The 18,704-nt window shown below is 35.5% G+C and overlaps 1 protein-coding gene across 9 annotated transcripts in view; it reads left to right on the top strand.

The window, feature by feature from the left end:
- The window catches only part of LOC109112947 (receptor-type tyrosine-protein phosphatase F-like), a 196,808-nt gene that overhangs the window by 12,720 nt on the left and 165,384 nt on the right, over nt 1-18,704 (top strand). For 8 of the 9 annotated variants that reach the window (XM_042757554.1, XM_042757542.1, XM_042757553.1 and 5 more), the window contains one exon: nt 5,351-5,479. The exons of the other annotated variant lie outside the window; for it this stretch is intronic. The gene's annotated coding sequence lies outside the window, so the exon portion shown is untranslated. Of the gene's footprint in view, nt 1-5,350; nt 5,480-18,704 lie in introns of those variants that run through there. 9 annotated transcript variants of the gene reach the window in all.

Below are 18,704 nucleotides of genomic sequence, written 5' to 3'. Positions count from 1 at the left end.
AGAACAATGTCATATTTCATCTCTGATTGGACAGGCATGATTCTGAGTCACCTGTATAACATGACACCCTCTGGCTGTCTTCACCATAAAACATCAGTTGTACACCATCACCTCTGTAAAGATGTCATCTGTTCACAGGTCATTATTTCAAGCATCCGGATTGTTGATGTTAAGCCATGTCCTGTCAGTGTTTAAGTGTGGTACCAATCACAGACGTGCTTTAGGATGAGTTTTCCACTCCGTGCCCATGAGGGGAAGTGGCCTGCTGGGTCTGGCCCCACTCAGTTTCAATGCAATCTGCCACCGCTGTGGGCGGTGCGCCTGTACGCTGACGGAACTGCTTCTGTTATCAAAAGGAGGCTCCGGTTTAGTGAGGCAAGTGGTTTTGCACTTTGCGTATACTTGTCATGCGTTATGTACTTAATTGTATACGGTCATATAAATGTGTTGTTTAGAAGTGCAAACAAACTTACAGCAAGTGTAAGTGCATGGGATTTGTTACCAAATGTATGCTGTAACATGTCAGTCCATGTGCTGCTGCCCCCCACTGGCTCATATCCTGAGTGACTGTGAGTGCCAGTGATTTGTGTGTTTCTGTAACTAAATGAGCAATACAACGAGACAGAAGAAAATGAGAGACATGAAGTGAAGCTCTATTACAAATAATTTATATTTAAAAAAAAAAAAAACTAAAAACCGAGGCATTACATGAAAATATAGACTAGAAAAGATATTTACACTTGCTCTGCCCTATGTCCATGACACTGACTCACTGCGGAGTTGCCAGTTTTAATCTTAACAGCTCTTAATGCCGAATGTGCATTTGGATGGTTAGATACATGATGGGCTAGTATAAAAAATAAAATAAAAAGCTCTTTCCAGCATTAAGGTAATCCTGCTTTTGTATCGCATTTCATTGCATATCAGGGATGACAGATTGATAAAAAGACATGCTATTTATGACTGTATGTAACTTTTGATACTTTGTGGTAAAAGTGGCTCTCAGATTGACTTGGCCCTATCAGTGCGGCTCCCATAAAAAAAATAGTGAAGACCACTGCTGTAAATTATAGAGGGAACCCTCTTACTTGATACATTGTTATAATCGTAAAGGTTAAAAATAATAAACCATTAGATCGCCAAACTATAAAAGTCAGCTGCTGTTTAGTTTTAGATATAATAATAAACACTCAAAACACATGTAAAAAATTCACATAAGGCAGATTTATATCACCTTTTTTACGATATAATTATGTTTTATACATTAATTTGTTGTTGAAATATAAACACTTAAACAGTGGCTGTCATAAAAACATACATTAAACAAAACATTATTATCATTCATAATATAATAAATATGAAATATAATGCATATGTTTAGCAAAATTATCCTCTCTAGAGTTATTTTTTTCTCACCAAATACCAATTTTGGACATTGAATGGCTTTCCTGTGGTAAATGTAGCATTATGTGTTTTTCACAAGCTATTTTAGTGACGTCTCTTTCCGTGGTTGAAACACTTATTGAGCGATTAAATGAGACATAACACATTTCAGACATACCTTATGGTGTGCATTCGTGTTTTGTGTTGTGCTTTAACTAATTAGCAAAGAGAAAGAGATTTATCAATTATTCATAAAGATTGGTACATGACATTCAGTACAGATTCAGCAGTCTCTCTAAAATAATTCAGAAAAAATCCTTTTCTAAAATCAATGGAAAGGTCATGGAAAAGTCATGAAGATTCACTATGTGGGAAAGGTTTGGATGTAAGACTTTGTTATACTTTGTGACATTTGTCTTTGAGAGAGAAAGACTCAGTCTCCAGTACCAGCAGCATGACCACAGGACAGTCCATATTCTCTCATGACTTCATTTTCAACACATCAGTGTGCATTGAACACAGTTGCCTCTCGGCCTCTGAACAGAAAGAAGGATGGCTGAATGTTATGTATTTAATCTGCTCTTGAGATGCTCTTCATTGAGTCTCTGAAGCCACAGGGCTTAAGCGTTCTCCTTTACTCACTGTTTGCAATGCCTCACAGTGATTTTTATTAATTAGGCATTCTGGTAAACAAAACCATAAAGTAGCCATTAGACATTTCCAAGAGACCATCTGTTGACTACTTAGAGTTAACCTTAGCGGCTGTAATAACATTGATTAAGTTGGTTCTTTGATGAGTAGCCATGCACAGTAGTGTTTTATCTAAGAGAGATTGCCGCACGCACGGTTGGATGAAAGTGCAGAAATGTCCGCTTGAACTCCCGCCATTAATGAGTTAGCGTGTAGCTTGGCAACCTTTGGCCATGAACTCTCCTGAGGCTGATTTGGTGCAGTTATAAAATTGTTGTTTTATAAAGCACAAGATAAGAAATCATAAACAACCAGAGATTTTCGCCTCTATGTGCCACGAGGTGCTGTGACCAGGTTAATTCTCTCTCTCTTTCTCACACTCACTGCAATGTGTTTACGTTTCCAGGAATTCTCTGAAGCCGATGACTGTGTTCTTCCACAATTTCATGGCATGTGCACGCTGGTTGATGTATTGAGAAATGAGAGGGTAATACCGTCCTCCACATGTGCAGTCATATTTTATTTCTCATCAGAGTTTCCTTGTGGCTTCCTGGATTTCATCACCTCTCAGACTCGCACCTGCTGATGCTAGCCCACATAAAAGCTACAGCAGGACATGGAAAGCATACACACATCCTTACAAGTCAAACAGCACTCCAGTCTTTTAACACTGCGTCTACTTTTCCAAACCTAAGAATTTTAATGAGCGTGTTTATAGTAGTGGCTGATGAGCAGTGGTGGATAAAGTACTTGAAATCCACACTTAAGTACAGATATCTTACCAGAAAATGACTTTGGTAGAAGTTAAAATAACCGTTTAGAATATTACTTGAGTAAAGGTTTTAAAAGACTGTATGTGATATTTATTGTACTTAAGTATGAAAAGTATTTTTGAATATCAAACTTGCTTATATTGAAAGTGAAAGTACAAGTATATTCAAAATAGAAAAGTAGCAGATAAATATTAAAAATTGTTCTATACACAGTTTGAGCAGCAAGATTTGGTTTTAACTCTTTCTTCCATTTTGTATCTTTGGGTTAGCATATCTCATTTGGTATGGAGACTCTTTCATTCCAACATAAGAAAACAGTTTTTGCAAATATGGAATCTGCGTCTAAAGTGACATTTAGATCCATTTACACATACTGTTTAATGCAGCTCAGAGGGGACATGGATACATTTAACTAGGATGCATTTACAAATGCATAAATAATGATTTGTTTTAAACATAATTATTTGTTTTAAATACTGATATTTGAAAAGATTTAAAACATGAAAGGATACTTGAAATGTGAAATTAAAGCCGCCAGTAGGTGGCGACAAGTCACTGTTAATGAGTGAGTCATTGAGTTTAAATCGATTCTTTCAAAGGGTTGATTCATTCAGGAATGAAATGTGACTTATTCATTCAATAAGGAAACAATGTCCTGTGTGTTTCTCAGCAATGCAAAACAGTGCTGTTTGGAACTATTTTCATTGGCGAAATAGAGCAAAAACAGTAATCTAAAATGTAAATAACTTAGATTAATAACTTGTATAAAATCAATATTACATTTGTTATCATGCTGATATCTGGAGAAAAAAAACACTCTTAGTGTGATAAAGATTAACTATATTAAGTGATATAAAAAGAAATACAGAGGCATTTTGCCTCATATCTTGAATCTTATGGGCATTCTAAATGCATTCTGGTTGTGTTTTTGTGATATAGCTACTTGATATGTCAGATCACACATCGTTAAAACAACACTTACAATATTAGTGCAAATGATATATACCTCTTTTGTGCAAGCACTTGTTTGCACGTGAGCAAAGGTGGTTTTTTTAGCAGTCTAAAAGTTCCAGAACACTGATTCGTCAAACCTGCTTTCTTGCAGTCTGTCTTCTTCCAACTTTATTTTTTAGTAAGTAACAAATATGCTTCAGGGAAATGAATTGGAGTAAAAGTATACATTTTAATTAGAAAATATAGTGGAGTAAAAGTTAACAGAAATATTAAAACTCAAGTAAAGTACAGATTCTCTAAGCACTGTAACAAAGTATTATTACTTTGTTACATTACACCACTATTTAGTATGGCATACTTCCATTCTCCTATTTCTGCAGTATATATATATATATATTTATATATATATATATATATTATATATATATATATATATATATATATATATATTGTGCACAGTATGCATGGAATAACTGAAGACTACTTTATTTTGCCTAAGTTGGAGGGCTGTAACAAAAAACACTCCATCAAAAACTACAAATTCACATAACTTGACCTTGGCATTGCTTCCAGTACAAATTCCAGTATGACGTTAATATCACCCACAATTTTTCTTGACACGTTATTTGACAAGACTGCCAAATGTTATAGTATAACACATTATAACACAAAATGTAATAAATAAATGTGGAATACGTTTTTATTTCTAAGATGATTTGGAAATACACATGCGGTATGATGAGGTAATGTTCCAAAAACATAGAATAATGCAATGTTTTTATTCAATGTACTATTTTTAAAAAACAACATTAGACAGTATACAGTATATACTGCATTATGCAAGCCAGTGTTTGCGATGAAGAGGCCGGTTGTCATCAGCAGGGGTTCATTGATGCCAAATGGTCAAATTCAATTATTTGTGTATGACTTAGTATTATCTCTGAGCTGTTTTCTGCAAACTTGGATCTGTGGTTGCTGGTGTTTATATTAATACAATGGGACACTCTTAATTGTAGGGAGTATTTATTTTAACAGATTTATCATACATTTGTATGCAGCTATGCATATGATTCATCAATATTTTTGGTCCATTTTCCAGAAAGTGAAAGACTGTAAATCCTAAATGTGTATATCTGTTAAAAGTTTGTTTTGTCAGCTTTTATGACTAGCATAGTAGATAAGCTCAAACTGACAGACATATGGTAAATTCAATTTGGACGTGAATATCACTATGCGACACATTTTCTTTAGAATCAAATTGTCATCTTGATCATGTAGCTGAATGCTGATGTTTTTTTGCTGTCAAGATAAAGATTATGTAGAAATGTTTGCATCGAATATAACTTCTGTGGGGCTTTAAAGGGATAGTTCACCCAAATCTTGGATCGTAATTTTTTTTTTTTTTTTTTTTTTTTTTCAGCAGTCAAAATAAGTGGGGTCTAAAACATAAATGAACCATATTGACTTTCCTTAGTTTGGGGTAAACTGTCATTTTAATTCAAACTTCACCTTTCTTCTCTGTTCTGTGTTTGTGTGCCACGTTTCTTTAGGAGGAGAAGCTTTGAGATTCATGCAATGTGTTTATTTTTGGGGCGAGAGCATTCATCAGAGTGAAGCACAGGGTTGGGAAGCATACGGCATCTTTCGAGGACAGCTGGAGGAAGGGGATGCTGGGATAAGTAAGCTTGCTATTCTCCTGCTGGTTGACTGGGAGTATTTCCCTTGTGTGGGATGAGAATGTGATTGAGGGGCTCCAGGGGCTTATGAGCACATTAAGACCCCCATCGGTCCATGAGACAGATGGACCGTATCTCACCACACCACAGCCGCTGCCTCTCATTTGTTTAATCTACAAAATGATTTATACAAAGACTTATTTCATGACAAAAGTCTCTTCAGAGATGCAGTTTACCGGTGCGGTTCAGATACAGCAGCCTTTGAATGAGAGCCTCGGCTGACTTTACACCCACATGAATGTGATGCTGGCTGCTTTGGCCTTGATCAGGCTCTTTCTCTGTTGATCGGTAGCCCTTGGACTGAACTGAGGCATACAACTGTGCATGTATGTGGTACTTTGTGGTACTGTGTGTAGAACCTTTTCTCAAGTGTCAGCAACATTTTTGTGCACGCACACACTCGAGAAGGAGTGTTAAACACACTGAAAATAGAATAAAAGTGGTAGCAACCTTTCTTTTAATTGTATGCTGCACAGATGCATGCTTTTCATGATCTGCTGATGTGTAGATGACACAACTATTTTCATAATAATTGCAGAGTTTGACTGAGAATCAGAATTGTAATTAGTTTTGCAGTTGTTTTTGTTTGTTTGTTTTTTGATTACATTTTATGATTATTATTATTACAGTAGTTTTTATTACATTTAATTAAAACATATTATAACTACTTTAAATTATTATTATTTTATTATTACAGTTTTTTTATTTGTTGTTCACAACACAGATGGTTATTATTAAATTATTATTTTAACATTTATCTTTAAATATTTATTGTACTATTTAATAAATTAATATGATTTTTATATTTATGCACATATATCAATATATTTGTAACATTTAATAATAACAATAAATATTATTATTAAAGTAGTGTTTTTTACATTTTGTTTATCACATTTCATTTTCAAACAAATATTATTACACTTTATTGTTGTTATTTTTAAAATTATAAATATGTAAATTTGTTTTTTGTTTTTTTAAATGCATCTTACATTTTGCTGCTTTTTAAACAAGTACAGAAAGTTTTAATGTCAGAGACATGGCCTGGTGGTTAGTGCAGATACGTTGTGTTGTGTGCGATGTGTTGCGTGGTTGGTAGGTATGTGTGGGTGATGTTTTTGATCCCACTTTCCCTTTTACAATTTCCTGCCTTTTTTAGCAATACTTCTACCAGTTTCTGTCAGAACAGGCATGAAAGGAATAGTTCACTCCTAAATGGAAATTCTGTCAAATTTGCTCAACCTCACACAGATTTGTAACATGGGTATGCAAATAATGAACATTTGTGATCTATGCCTTTAAGAAAATGCTTGGACTTTTATATATTCAGCACTTAGCATGCTGTCAGACCGGATCTGATTCCGTGAGCTGCATGTTGAACATACACCGGTCTGTTCACATGAAGCATGAAATGAGAAACGTCTTTCAGCAGAGCAGCACTATAGGAATCAAACTCTGCCCTCAGGTCTGAAGGAACCTGAGCACATCATTCCATCAGTGTCTAATGCATATCATCCAGCCTCTGGAGACAGAGCGTGAGGTTTAGCTGGAGATTAGGTCCTGAGAGGATACTAAAGCCCTTGAACTTACACAGATATCCTGTAATTCTGCTACATGTCCTTCCTCCGCAAAGGGCTCTTTATTATGTCTCATGACAGTCACAAAGTTAGGAAATAATGCTTATAGAGCACATGGACCTCCATTCATGTGCACACCTGTGCATGCAGTGTTTATTTAGGTGGTGATGTGGAGCGTGTAATGATCCTGTGTTGTGTTGTATTGCAGTGCAGGTGTAACGTGGCTGTTCTTGGCTGTACTCTCCTCACGTCAGGACATTATTAATGTGAGAGATGGATCTGCACTGAGCCACCCACAGGATAAACCGGAGGAGAGAAGCTCCTTTGAGCAGAGAGCAAAATTCTCCACCTCACACAGACAGAAACACAGACAGAAACAGATTGTTTTTATGAAGTTAATTTCAGATAAAACAAGAAATGCACCTGAATCAAACCCATACTTGTTTCATGTATAGATAAAACTGGCAGTTGTGCTCTTATACTGCAGACTCACACAATGATGCCAATGTACAGTAACAGCAGTCTTTTAGAAAAGTATTGCAGATTATAGCTCATAAAGACAAGTGTAAATGCTGATTCAAAAATCATCACAATCACCTCTTCTGTTGTATACTCGTTCTTCGCCATGGTTTTGTTTGTTTTTGAAATGATTTTTTGCACCTCAGACTCTAACCTATTGCGTACTTTAATTGTCCATTCAGATTCTTCCTTTTCGCACTTCTCGAAAGATGCTGTGTGGTTTACTGAGGAAAATCAGGACATTACTGTAATAAGCAGTATTTTCCCTAAAAGAGCAAGTTGTTTACTGTAAGGAGCATTTTAAATTATTTATATGGTGTAAACAGTTAAAGAGTTACAGCAGAATGAATGCAGCTTGGTTTGATGTGTCGGCAATGACACAATTGGTTTAATAGTGTTAACAAACTGATTTTTTTCAGTGGTAATCAAAACCGTGTTGTAGAGGCATAATCATTAGTCCTACTCATAGCACTTTATTTGAACCCTTTTTGTATAATGCATTATTAAGTTATTCATAATGTACGTTATAATTAATCTTTTCACGAATAATTGTAACCAAAGTTGAAATGCATTACAATATTTGCAGGTTCGTTGTTACAACTGAAATAGATTTTTTGTCATAATGTTTTTCAATGCATTACACTTTTTAAAGGTGCGACAATGAATAGATAAGTATAATAATGTATTATTACTGTGGTTATGATTATTAATGAGATTGATACAGTACATTACAAAGTGCATTACAAGACACAATTAATGCATAGAAATACTTATATAATGCATTATATATACAAGTAAAGTGTTACCAAACTATTGATCTCTGACGTGTGACCTATCTATCTATCTATCTATCTATCTATCTATCTACAAGTTTAATTGTTTACATAAAAAGCACAAATAAGATGTCTTCAATGACTCAGTTGTTTAGCTATGTGATTGAATGATGAGAACAAGGCCCCAGTTTCAGCTGAAACCCTATCAGAAAATATTTCAACAATATTTCTGGTGTTTCAAACTAATTCTGCTCATATTTCCCAAGAACGCAAAGTCTGCTATCAAAAGTCAGAGACTTCAATAAGGACTCAGTACTCTTATCATATTCTTCCAAAACCAAATGATCTGAGCTTTCTGTATATAACCAGCAACATCATTTGTATCTGCAACCAAGTCAAGAGCCATAAAAGAGCAACCTCTGAGGGATAAAATTGTCCTCTGGGATGTTACAGAGAGCGAAAGCAGTGTGCACATTCATGTATGGTAATGCATTGCATCTGTGTTGGACTGGACAGTGTGGAGATGATAGAGGATTGGGCAAGGTGTGTGAGGCCTGTTATTAAGTCTAATTGGCCGTGCTGTTTACTAGAAGGGCTCGCCACAGTTTGACACATTAGATGATAGGTTTTCCGCATGTCCTCCGCTAGACTGAAGGAAGACTCAGAGTCTGTGCCTGTCCCACTTCCCTCAGTCCTGTCCACACCCTGTCCTCATTCTCTGATTCACTGGCTTCTTGTCTGCTTGACAGCTCTTGTGTTATTGTTGTAGAGAAGTGTTATTTGATTGCAGTGAGAGTGTTGACAGGCCATTAGTGAGGGAGGCTCGAGGTGTAAAGTTCGTTTCCCACCCCAGAGGAACATTTAGGTAAGGGATGGTGAGATGTGTGTGGCATCACTATGACACGCATCTATAAGAATATGTTAGGAGAGATGGAGAACAAGGATAAAGATGGAAGATCAAACTTAAGACATTATATACAAAGAAACATAAAATAATAGGTAGTGTGTTTTGTTTGTAGCACTGAATATAAACAAGTATAATTTTCATATTTGATTTACATAATATAATATAACGTGATTTTAAAAACAAAACACAACAATAAAATTATTTTATGTTTTGCATTTTACAAATTATAAATTTGAGTAACTATTGTGTGTAATAAGCATTAATTTAATTTCAGGTCTCATTTGCAGTAATTCAGTTGAATAAACTGTGTTAACTTAAACTAAGAGGTCAGTAAGATTTTATTTTGAAAGAAATGAATACTTTTATTCAGAAAGGATGCATTAAATGGATCAAAAGTGACATTGACATTTACATTTACATTTAGTCATTTAGCAGACGCTTTTATCCAAAGCGACTTACAAATGAGGACAATGATACAGTATAATGTTATGAAAGATTTCTGTTTCAAATAAGTGGTGTTCTTTTGAACTTTCTATTCATCAAATAATCCTGAAAAATGTGTCCACGAAAATATCAAGCACCATAACTGTTTTCAACATTGATAATGATAAGAAATGTTTCTTGAGCTGCAAATGAGCATATTAGAATGATTTCTGAAGGATCATGTGACACACATTGAAGTCTGGAGTAATGATGCTGAAAATTCAGCTTTGATCACAGGAATAAATTAACATATATTCACTTAGAAAACATTTCTTTTAAATTGTAATAGTATTTCACAATATTTAAGTTTTACTGTATTTTTGATCAAATAAATGCAGACTTGTTGATTAGAAGAAGTTTAACAACCCCAACTTTTGATTTGGTAAGATAGGTCTTAAAGGCCTTCTCTAGATATCAGCATTGGCCAAGGAAACACCCATGCAAGTCAATAACAAATGGCTTGGGTGTTGTGGGTATTTGTCAGGTTAAAAAAAAAGAAGTACTTGCTCATGTCTTTTTATTCTGGTCTTTCAGTGTAATTTTGTGGGATTTTACTCTCAGCCTGGTGAAAAATATGAATTCAGTAGCTTAAAAATACTGACTGCATGATTTGAAGTATCAATCATGTTTGTGGCATAAAAGGTATAGTTTAAACCTTGGGGTTAGTGGTTTGTTTAAATATCACTGATGAGCCACTTAGCCTACCAAAGAATAAAATCAACTGCTAAAATGACAACCACAATATCAAAAAAACTAAAACAAAAAACACAGCTAACATACAGAGCAGTCCTTGATAGCCCAAGGTCAGTGTTTATGAAGCCACACACAACGAAGATTAGGCAAATACATGAGATCAACTGCATATCAATGACATGCTCGCTGTGTATGATGGATATAGTAATCCATACAAATTACAGTTTAAAGATTATCTATAATTGCCTGGGCCTGATACATATTATATTATTGGAAAGATGCATATTGAATATGCAATTCCATTTATCTGAACAGTAAATGGCAAATGGATATGAGGAAAATATGTGTTTCCTGTTCCTGCGTGATTTAAATCTCACCCCAGTCAGTTCTGAGCAAATCCTCGCGGCTTGCAGCATGTAATAAAACCCAGGCCGTCCACAAAGAAGAAACTTTATCTCACCACAGAGAAAATAATCAGTTTTCTCTGTGTATATAATTGAGGGCAGCCCTTGAAAGACAATAGAAGAGATTGAAGTGGCCTGGTTAATTGTCTGTGGGTTTGTGCACCGTGTCTTGACTCTAAAGCAGAGATTCCCTGCTGTGGTCCTGGGGACGGGAGCTGAATTAGCTGGGAGAATATGACTCTAAAATTATTCACATTACAAACTACAGAAGTTCATGGCAAATGAGAGTGAATATTTTATGTAGAGTTGTTCTGGCGCACAGGGAAATCTAATTGGTTGCTCTTTTGAAGCTCTCATTTCATTTAAGCATAATCCTCCTTAGAAGAAACACAGATAGAAACAAATGACAATTGTTGACATGCATATACAAAAATATTCAGCAGCACAACTGTTTTCAACATTGATAATAATCAGAAATGTTTCTTGAGCAGCAAATCAGCATATTAGAATGATTTCTGAAGATCATGTGACACTGAAGACTGGAGTAATGATGCTGAAAATACAGCTTTGAAGGTATAACTATTCACTGTATCGCTCCCATAGTTTGACCAAACTCCACATCACAATCATTCCCTTTAAATAGACTTCTAAGCTTTTACTGACTAATGCTTTGCCAGCTGATGTAGCTTTGGATAATATAATAAAAAAGCTAACATCAGTCTAGTAAGAGTTTTATTCTTTTCATGAAAACACTTCAATTAGCCTAATTGAACACTGGGTGTATTAAAACTTCAAAATTATATTCGTATAGGCCGAGATGTAATGATCTGTATAAGGTATAGCTAAGAGTGGTTCAGATCAACCTTACGAAAGTATGACTTACTGAAGGTATACTTAACTAAGAACGTTTCAGGAAACACATATTAATGATAAGGTACAGCTTATAACTTAAGAACTATGTAGCATTAAGGTTTTGGGAAACGCAGCTCTGGTCTTCTTAAAACTGGATGAGAAATACTTGAGATTGAATTGAGATCTTTGACTTTTTTGACAGTTTCTGTGATTTTTCCTTCCTGTGTGAATAAAGCTTTTGTATGTGCTTCCTTTTTTTAAGTAAGCAAGTCTTCATTTTCTCCTCATTAAATCTCAATCTGAAAGATACAATTAAGATGTTAAAGAGATCTTATCTGTGATTTTTCCTTCCTGTGTGAATAAAGCTTTTGTATGTGCTTCCTTTTTTTAAAAAAGAGAGAGAATAGAACTATGATTATATCCATTCAAAAGAGATCTGCTCTTTGGAAATGTCTTACAGAAATACATGTTCCCTCTTTGGCTGTCATTATGTATTAAAACAAAGTATTTTTGTAAGATCTTTCAAGCATGCAGATCTCTTTTTATGGACTTTATTATTAGTTTGAAGCACCTGAACTCACAGGAAGAGCGTGGGGATTATTTTGTTTAACTATGATTGTAAAACTGTATCTGCTATCTATGATCAACCATAAATCTCAATTGTTTGAATTGTGAACTATATTTATGAACAAAAACATCTCATCCTTTCAAACCTCTAGTGTCTGTAGTTCACAGACATGTTAATCTGGAAACAAACTTGACTTGAGACAGTACACATTGAAAAATATAATATGCATACACAAATGCCCACGTAGTGCATGTGTTCTGTCAGGTGCTTTGAGTTATACAGTTCAAGTTATGTGTGAAATCCATTCAGAGAGATGATTGTTCTATTGTGTAGTTATTCAGTTATGTAGTCACAGATCTTTACCAGACAAAGAATCGTGTGTTTAATTGAGATATTCATTAGAAATACTGAATTATGCATTAACCTGGTATTTCTGTCAGTCTCGCTCTGGTGGCCATCATGCTAGATGGAGCAACTCCAACATTAGAGGATTCCAAAACCATGTCGACCTTTCAGCCTAGACAGGTGTGTGAGTCTGTGTAAACTCTGACATTGTTATGTGAATTGCAACTAGTGAAATGAGGGTCTGATTGAGTTGCAGAGCATGAGTTTAGAGATTCTGACAGCAGGCATCAATGTCTTTGTGTTTGTGAATGGGAAACGGACAGTAGACAAAACTGATAACATTTCTTCGAGTCAAACTACAGTTAAGAAGTGTTAATAAAGGTGTGTCTTAAAATCCTTTTACTGTGGCTGCTTGGTTTTATTATATGAGGAAACAACAATTTTTTTTTTCCAATTGTAAATATGGAGTGGATCAGTTTTTAAATGTAGGCCTGTGAGCTGTAAAATAGCCAATTTTGCACACATCTTGGAGGGTCCGACCTCACATAATTGAAGTTCTGTATTAATTCACTAAGTTGCAAAAGTGGCTAAACATATCAAAATCTAAATGAAGTTGTCTACATTAAAAGCACCTGTCTGCTACAGAATGTGCAATGGAAAAAGAAAGTAGAAGAATGTCTACTGGTTGACATACACTACAATTTTTTTAATAGAAATGAATACTTTCATCCATCAAGGATGCATAAAATGTATACATTTATAATGTCACAAAAGTTTTCAATGCGGTTCTTTTGAACTTGCTATTTATTTATTTATTATGGTTAATAATTGTTTAATAAATAATAAACAATAAGAAGAAATATTTCTTGAGCAGCAAATCAGCATATTAGAATTATTTCTGAAGATCATGTGACACTGAAGACTGGAGTAATGATGCTGAAAATTCAGCTTTGATCACAGAAATAAATTAAATTTTAAAATATATTACAATAGGTATTACAAAATGTTGTTTTAATTTAAAAAATATATATTTTTACTGTATTTTTCTCAAATGTATCCTTGATGAATATGAGACAAAACCATTAAAAATCCACAAAAAATCTGACCCCAAAATTTTTACCGCTAGTGTTTTTCTGACTCCACACTTTATGTACCATCAGCTTAACTGTAGCCTACTCACAGTTTACAGGCACGTAAATATGTATATATTGGCTATTTTACAATGACTTTCAATCTGGATTATCAAATCTGATTTCAGATCAGTCTATTTTACACTACCTTTTTTTGTTAAAGGTCATCAGTTTTCAGAGTGTTCTGTATCTATTAATATCTAAACGAGGAAATATTTGTGTTCCAGGTAGCCTTTTTTTGGTAGCTTGTCATTTAGCTTTTATCTAAAGCAACTTGCAGTGCACGCCATGCTGCTTCAGTCCCGCTGGAGCGATCTTGATTAAGTGTCTTGCTCAAGGGCACATTGCTGATAGGAGAGCTTTGTATGTTTCCACTTTTTAATGGATCCGCCTACCTGGACTCTATTGTGTTGGCAGTGCACAATGTTAACCACCACCACCTATTCTGTGTTGTGACACCACACATCCTCACTGTAATGCCTTTCTCTTTACTCATCCTCCTGAGGTGGCCCCCTTATATAAATATAGCTGTGTTTTTCAATTCCTTTCACTTGAAACATAAAACAAGAGGCGGACATGACTCTTCACTACCCTGATGAGTGGTATCTGTGTAAGCTGACATCAATAGACCCTCATTCCAGGCAGTGGTGTACATAAGGAGAGCTTTAAGGACAGGCCTGTGCATGCAGGCTGGGAATGAGTGGGCCTGAAACCCGAGCCTCAGGATGCTCACGGGCCACCTATAGTGTGGAGTCTGGATGCTGCCGGGTTCTTCTCCCCTATCAGAGCTCATAATCTTCCTCCACACTGCCTGGGAGTGAAGAATGTGTGAATTAGCATGAATTATTAAGATTCAGAAGAAAAAGTCTCTTTAATCATCAGTGAGGCCAGTCCTGCAGATTATGCAGTTAAATTATATAACCTTGCATGTCTGCTGGTTTGCAAAAAAAGGTCTAATTTGATGATACTGAGTTTAAAATATCAATAAACACTTTGCATTTGCACTTTTACAAAAATAAGAATGAAGATTTTTCAAATTATAAATGTGTGTTAGCCAGTGTTGGTGAAAATTACTTTTAAAAGTAATGCATTACAATTACGTTACTCAAAAAAAAAATTGTGTTTCTTAGTTACTTATTTATGGAAAGTAATGCATTAAGATTTGCTACCTGGGCTTGTTCATTTGTTTTTAATATTAAACCCCCCCAAAAGATATATTTTTGGCCCTTTCACACCAAAAGTGAAATTAATAAGCCTCAGGCTGAAGGAAGCACCTCTGCCTCTGCATGTCACTCCCAATTTCTCTCAACACAGGGACAGGAGAGATGTCAGTGAATAAATGGGAAAACAAAGTAGCTTGCTTTCTTATTTGAAGTAACCTGTAATGCTTTTACTAGTTACTAGTTTACTACTTTACAAGTTACTTGAAAAATGTAATCTGATTACTTAACTTGTTACTTGTAATATGGTACAACACTGGTGTCAGCTTTAATGCACTTATCAAAATAACAAGCAGTCAAATGTCAAAAGTTTAAATGTATCATCAACAATCTGCAAAAGAATGGAAATCAGGCATGCTCAAGTAAAACAGTATTCCAATAGTTTTTGGAATTAGAAACCCAAAATTAGTAAGAAACATGTATTGGATTTCATTCATCAAATATGATGCAGGACGGTGTTATCATTGCACCAGTGAGTAGCCGTCAGAGCTGGTTTAGGCAGACAGGTTTATATCATTTGTTTAGTTATAATCAGTATTTCATGCATGCTCCATGATGTGGCTTGTCTTATTTAAGGGAGAAATGCCAACCTGTGCATCTGTGTCACTGAGAAAAAAAAAATGCTTTGTAATCATTTCATGACCCTGACTTTATTAAACCAATTCAGGATATTTATGACAGCCAGTAACAGTTTACAGATATCATAGAAAGTAATGATTAATGTTGTAAATGAGTCCTCCATGTTGTCAAAATTCCTGTGTCTGCAATAATACATCACCTATTGTTTTCATAGCAAGCTCAATATGCAAGTAGCTCACTGCTTGTGCATTTTTTCAAGCTAACCACCAAACATCTCTCTGTGGCTGTTTTAACCGTTTTGGAGGATTCTGTAATATCTCTGTGTGTCTTTGAGGACTGTGGCTTGAGGTTGTGGTTGAATTTAAATGAGACTTTGGCTTTCAGTGTAATTTTAAGATTAATCTACAGTCAGTCTGCCTTTGTTTACTTTTATGACTTGTCATATTTTATACAGGGAACTTTCTGTCATGTCTACCAATGACGAGTTCACATCTACGTATATTATACCGTAAGTTTATGCGTATTTGGCGTGCTGTCCGGGTGGAGGGCTCCGAGCTCGGGATGTGTCCCGAACCCAGAGTACTCCCCCCGGTTGTGGGTAAGAGTAGATGGATCTATAAGTGAGGAGAAATGGGGTGGAGGAGGGATGCTGAAAACTGTCAATGAACAGGGGTAGGTTCTGCTGTTATTTATACCTTGTCATCAGTAGATTACTGATTGGTCTCCACTTTGTTAATCAGGTTAATGAACTGCGACTGTTCCTCCCGAACAGCCATGAAATTGTATTTATGATGAATGAATTATGAATATTTACCAGCCATAAACAGCTATTTTGCTCCAGCCATGAAATTGTATTTGCATTGCTTTTATTAAAGGTATATTTGTGTTGCAATTAAATTGTAGCTGTCCTTGCATATAGGTGACATATAACATCAGTTATTGCTTCACTAGATGCCCCATATGATATGGACTACATATGGGGCCTGTTATAAGCAATTGTGAAGATTTTGTGTCATAAATACACATTTTTTTTTACTTTCAATGTTGGTGTTCTCACATGGAGCTCTGGAAGAAAAACTGTAAGCATCCTAAATAAAATTAAGGTAAAAGTTACTAGAGCTTTTGTTTTCTTTAGCATGCAACATTTAAGCATGGCATATAAACAGCAATCAAACATGCATTCTTCATTTAAACATGATGACATTCAAATGTTAAAGGAGATGCTCCCAGACTGGTAACCACAACACTTCCACTAAGATGTGCACTCTCATAAATGAAGAAAGCATAGATGCCAGAGGTGGGCAGGCTGAGATCGCTCATCCTAAGACAAGTGTCATGTGACTGAATGTGTGACAGAGCACAGACAGCACACCGGATGACCAGCAGCTCAGTAATTACTGTACCCCCGTGTGTGCTGAGAGAGAGGGAATGTAATTAGGACAAGAGAAATCTTAATGCATTGTGTGCTGGCTAATGGCACTTCCTCTCCATGCTCTGCATGGGCATAAATCAAGCGAATCTGTTGCTCTGTCACAGTGGGGTGTGTCGTCCTTCACATTGATTAACATTATGAATTCATGCCACTGTGTCTGTCTGCTACAGCCTCTGGCCCTGGGGAGCGGAGCGGTATATCAGAACAGATGTGAACTCACCCCGCTGTCACCCTATATCTTGCAGAGACAAGATCATCTTTGTTTAAATCATAGAGGGCCTTTGTTTTTACATTCTGTGTGTTAAACTGAAATTTCTTGTAGTTGAGTGCTATGGAAATGTCATTGTCTGTGTGTTTGACATCGCCTGTGCTAGTCCTAGTATAAATAAATGATTTCTCTTACAATCATCAATCATCATCATATTTTTGCAAGCTAACCTCCCTGAGCAATAGTAAATATGACTGTGGTAAAAAAAACTAATGTGTTCGTTGACATATTGAGCACAGCTCCTCTTGTTGTATGATCATACAAACAATAATCTATCAATATCATGAAATGAATATTTGCTAGCATCTGTTATCTGATACTGATGCTCTTGTAATATTATGCTGAAAAACAATGACATTATTTTGGGCTGAAATAATACAAATTTAATTTAAGTAAGTTTCACATTTGGAATTAAGTAAAATCTACTTAACTAAATTAGTTAAAATGAACATAGTTTTTGATTTTACTCAATTTATTAAGGCAGTTGTTTACATTAAATTTGGTTTTAGACATGCATTTGTAGTTTGTCACTGCACTGACTTTAGCACAGCTAACGTTCATTAAATGATACCACAAAAACCATAGTCATCATATAACCATCTAATAACCCAACCACAAGCTCTACTCTTTAACACAGTGGTAACAGAAAAACCTAAACAACAGAAACTCTTTTTTAAATGTCCAATATAACTGAATTCAGTAATGCATAAAATAATTTTAACACTTAATTTCAGCATTTGCTCTTCCAATTCAGTCCAATGCAAGTGCAAAGCATGTTGGTAACTTAAAATCTATCCATGTATATATAATTAAGTAACTTCAGGATGTACAGGGGTTGGACAAAGTAGTGTAAGTGAATGAATGAATGAATGAGACATTTATATAGTGCTTTATTGTGTATTGCTGTACACCCACAGCTCTACAGTCATATGAGGGGTGTCTCTCCTCAACCACCACCAGTGTTGCACGCCAATAATGTGAATAATGTGAACACCAGAGAAATAGGTAGTATTTCTTAATTAAGGTGTTTTACCACCATTTGGCATTAATGCAGCTTCCAACCTTCTTAGAATAGGTCCATACAACTTCTGAAAGGTCTCCAGTTGAATGCTGTCTAAAAAAAAACATCTTCCAGTTGCCTCAGAGATGTTGGCAGAAGGAATCTGCTTCTCAGTCTTCTCTTTAAAACTACCCACAGTGGTTTGATAATATTCAAGGCTGGTGATTTGTCTGGCCAGGGCAGATGTTGAAGTTCAGGGTCTTCAAGGTAGATATTGAGGTTTGGTGTCACTGCAGTAGTTCTGTGTTGTTCAGACAGTCCTCCTTTGTGTTCGATGGTCTCTGTCATTCTTTTCTTCTACACTGATTAAGTCTTGCCATGCTTTGTCTACGCTGTCATAATCAAAAAGAGTGTTGTT

The sequence above is a fragment of the Cyprinus carpio genome, chromosome A6, assembly GCF_018340385.1.
Source record: "Cyprinus carpio isolate SPL01 chromosome A6, ASM1834038v1, whole genome shotgun sequence".
In the NCBI taxonomy this organism is placed as follows: Eukaryota; Metazoa; Chordata; class Actinopteri; order Cypriniformes; family Cyprinidae; genus Cyprinus; species Cyprinus carpio.
The sequence above is the reverse complement of the archived record's forward strand: the minus strand, read 5'-3'. Positions and strand labels throughout refer to the sequence as shown.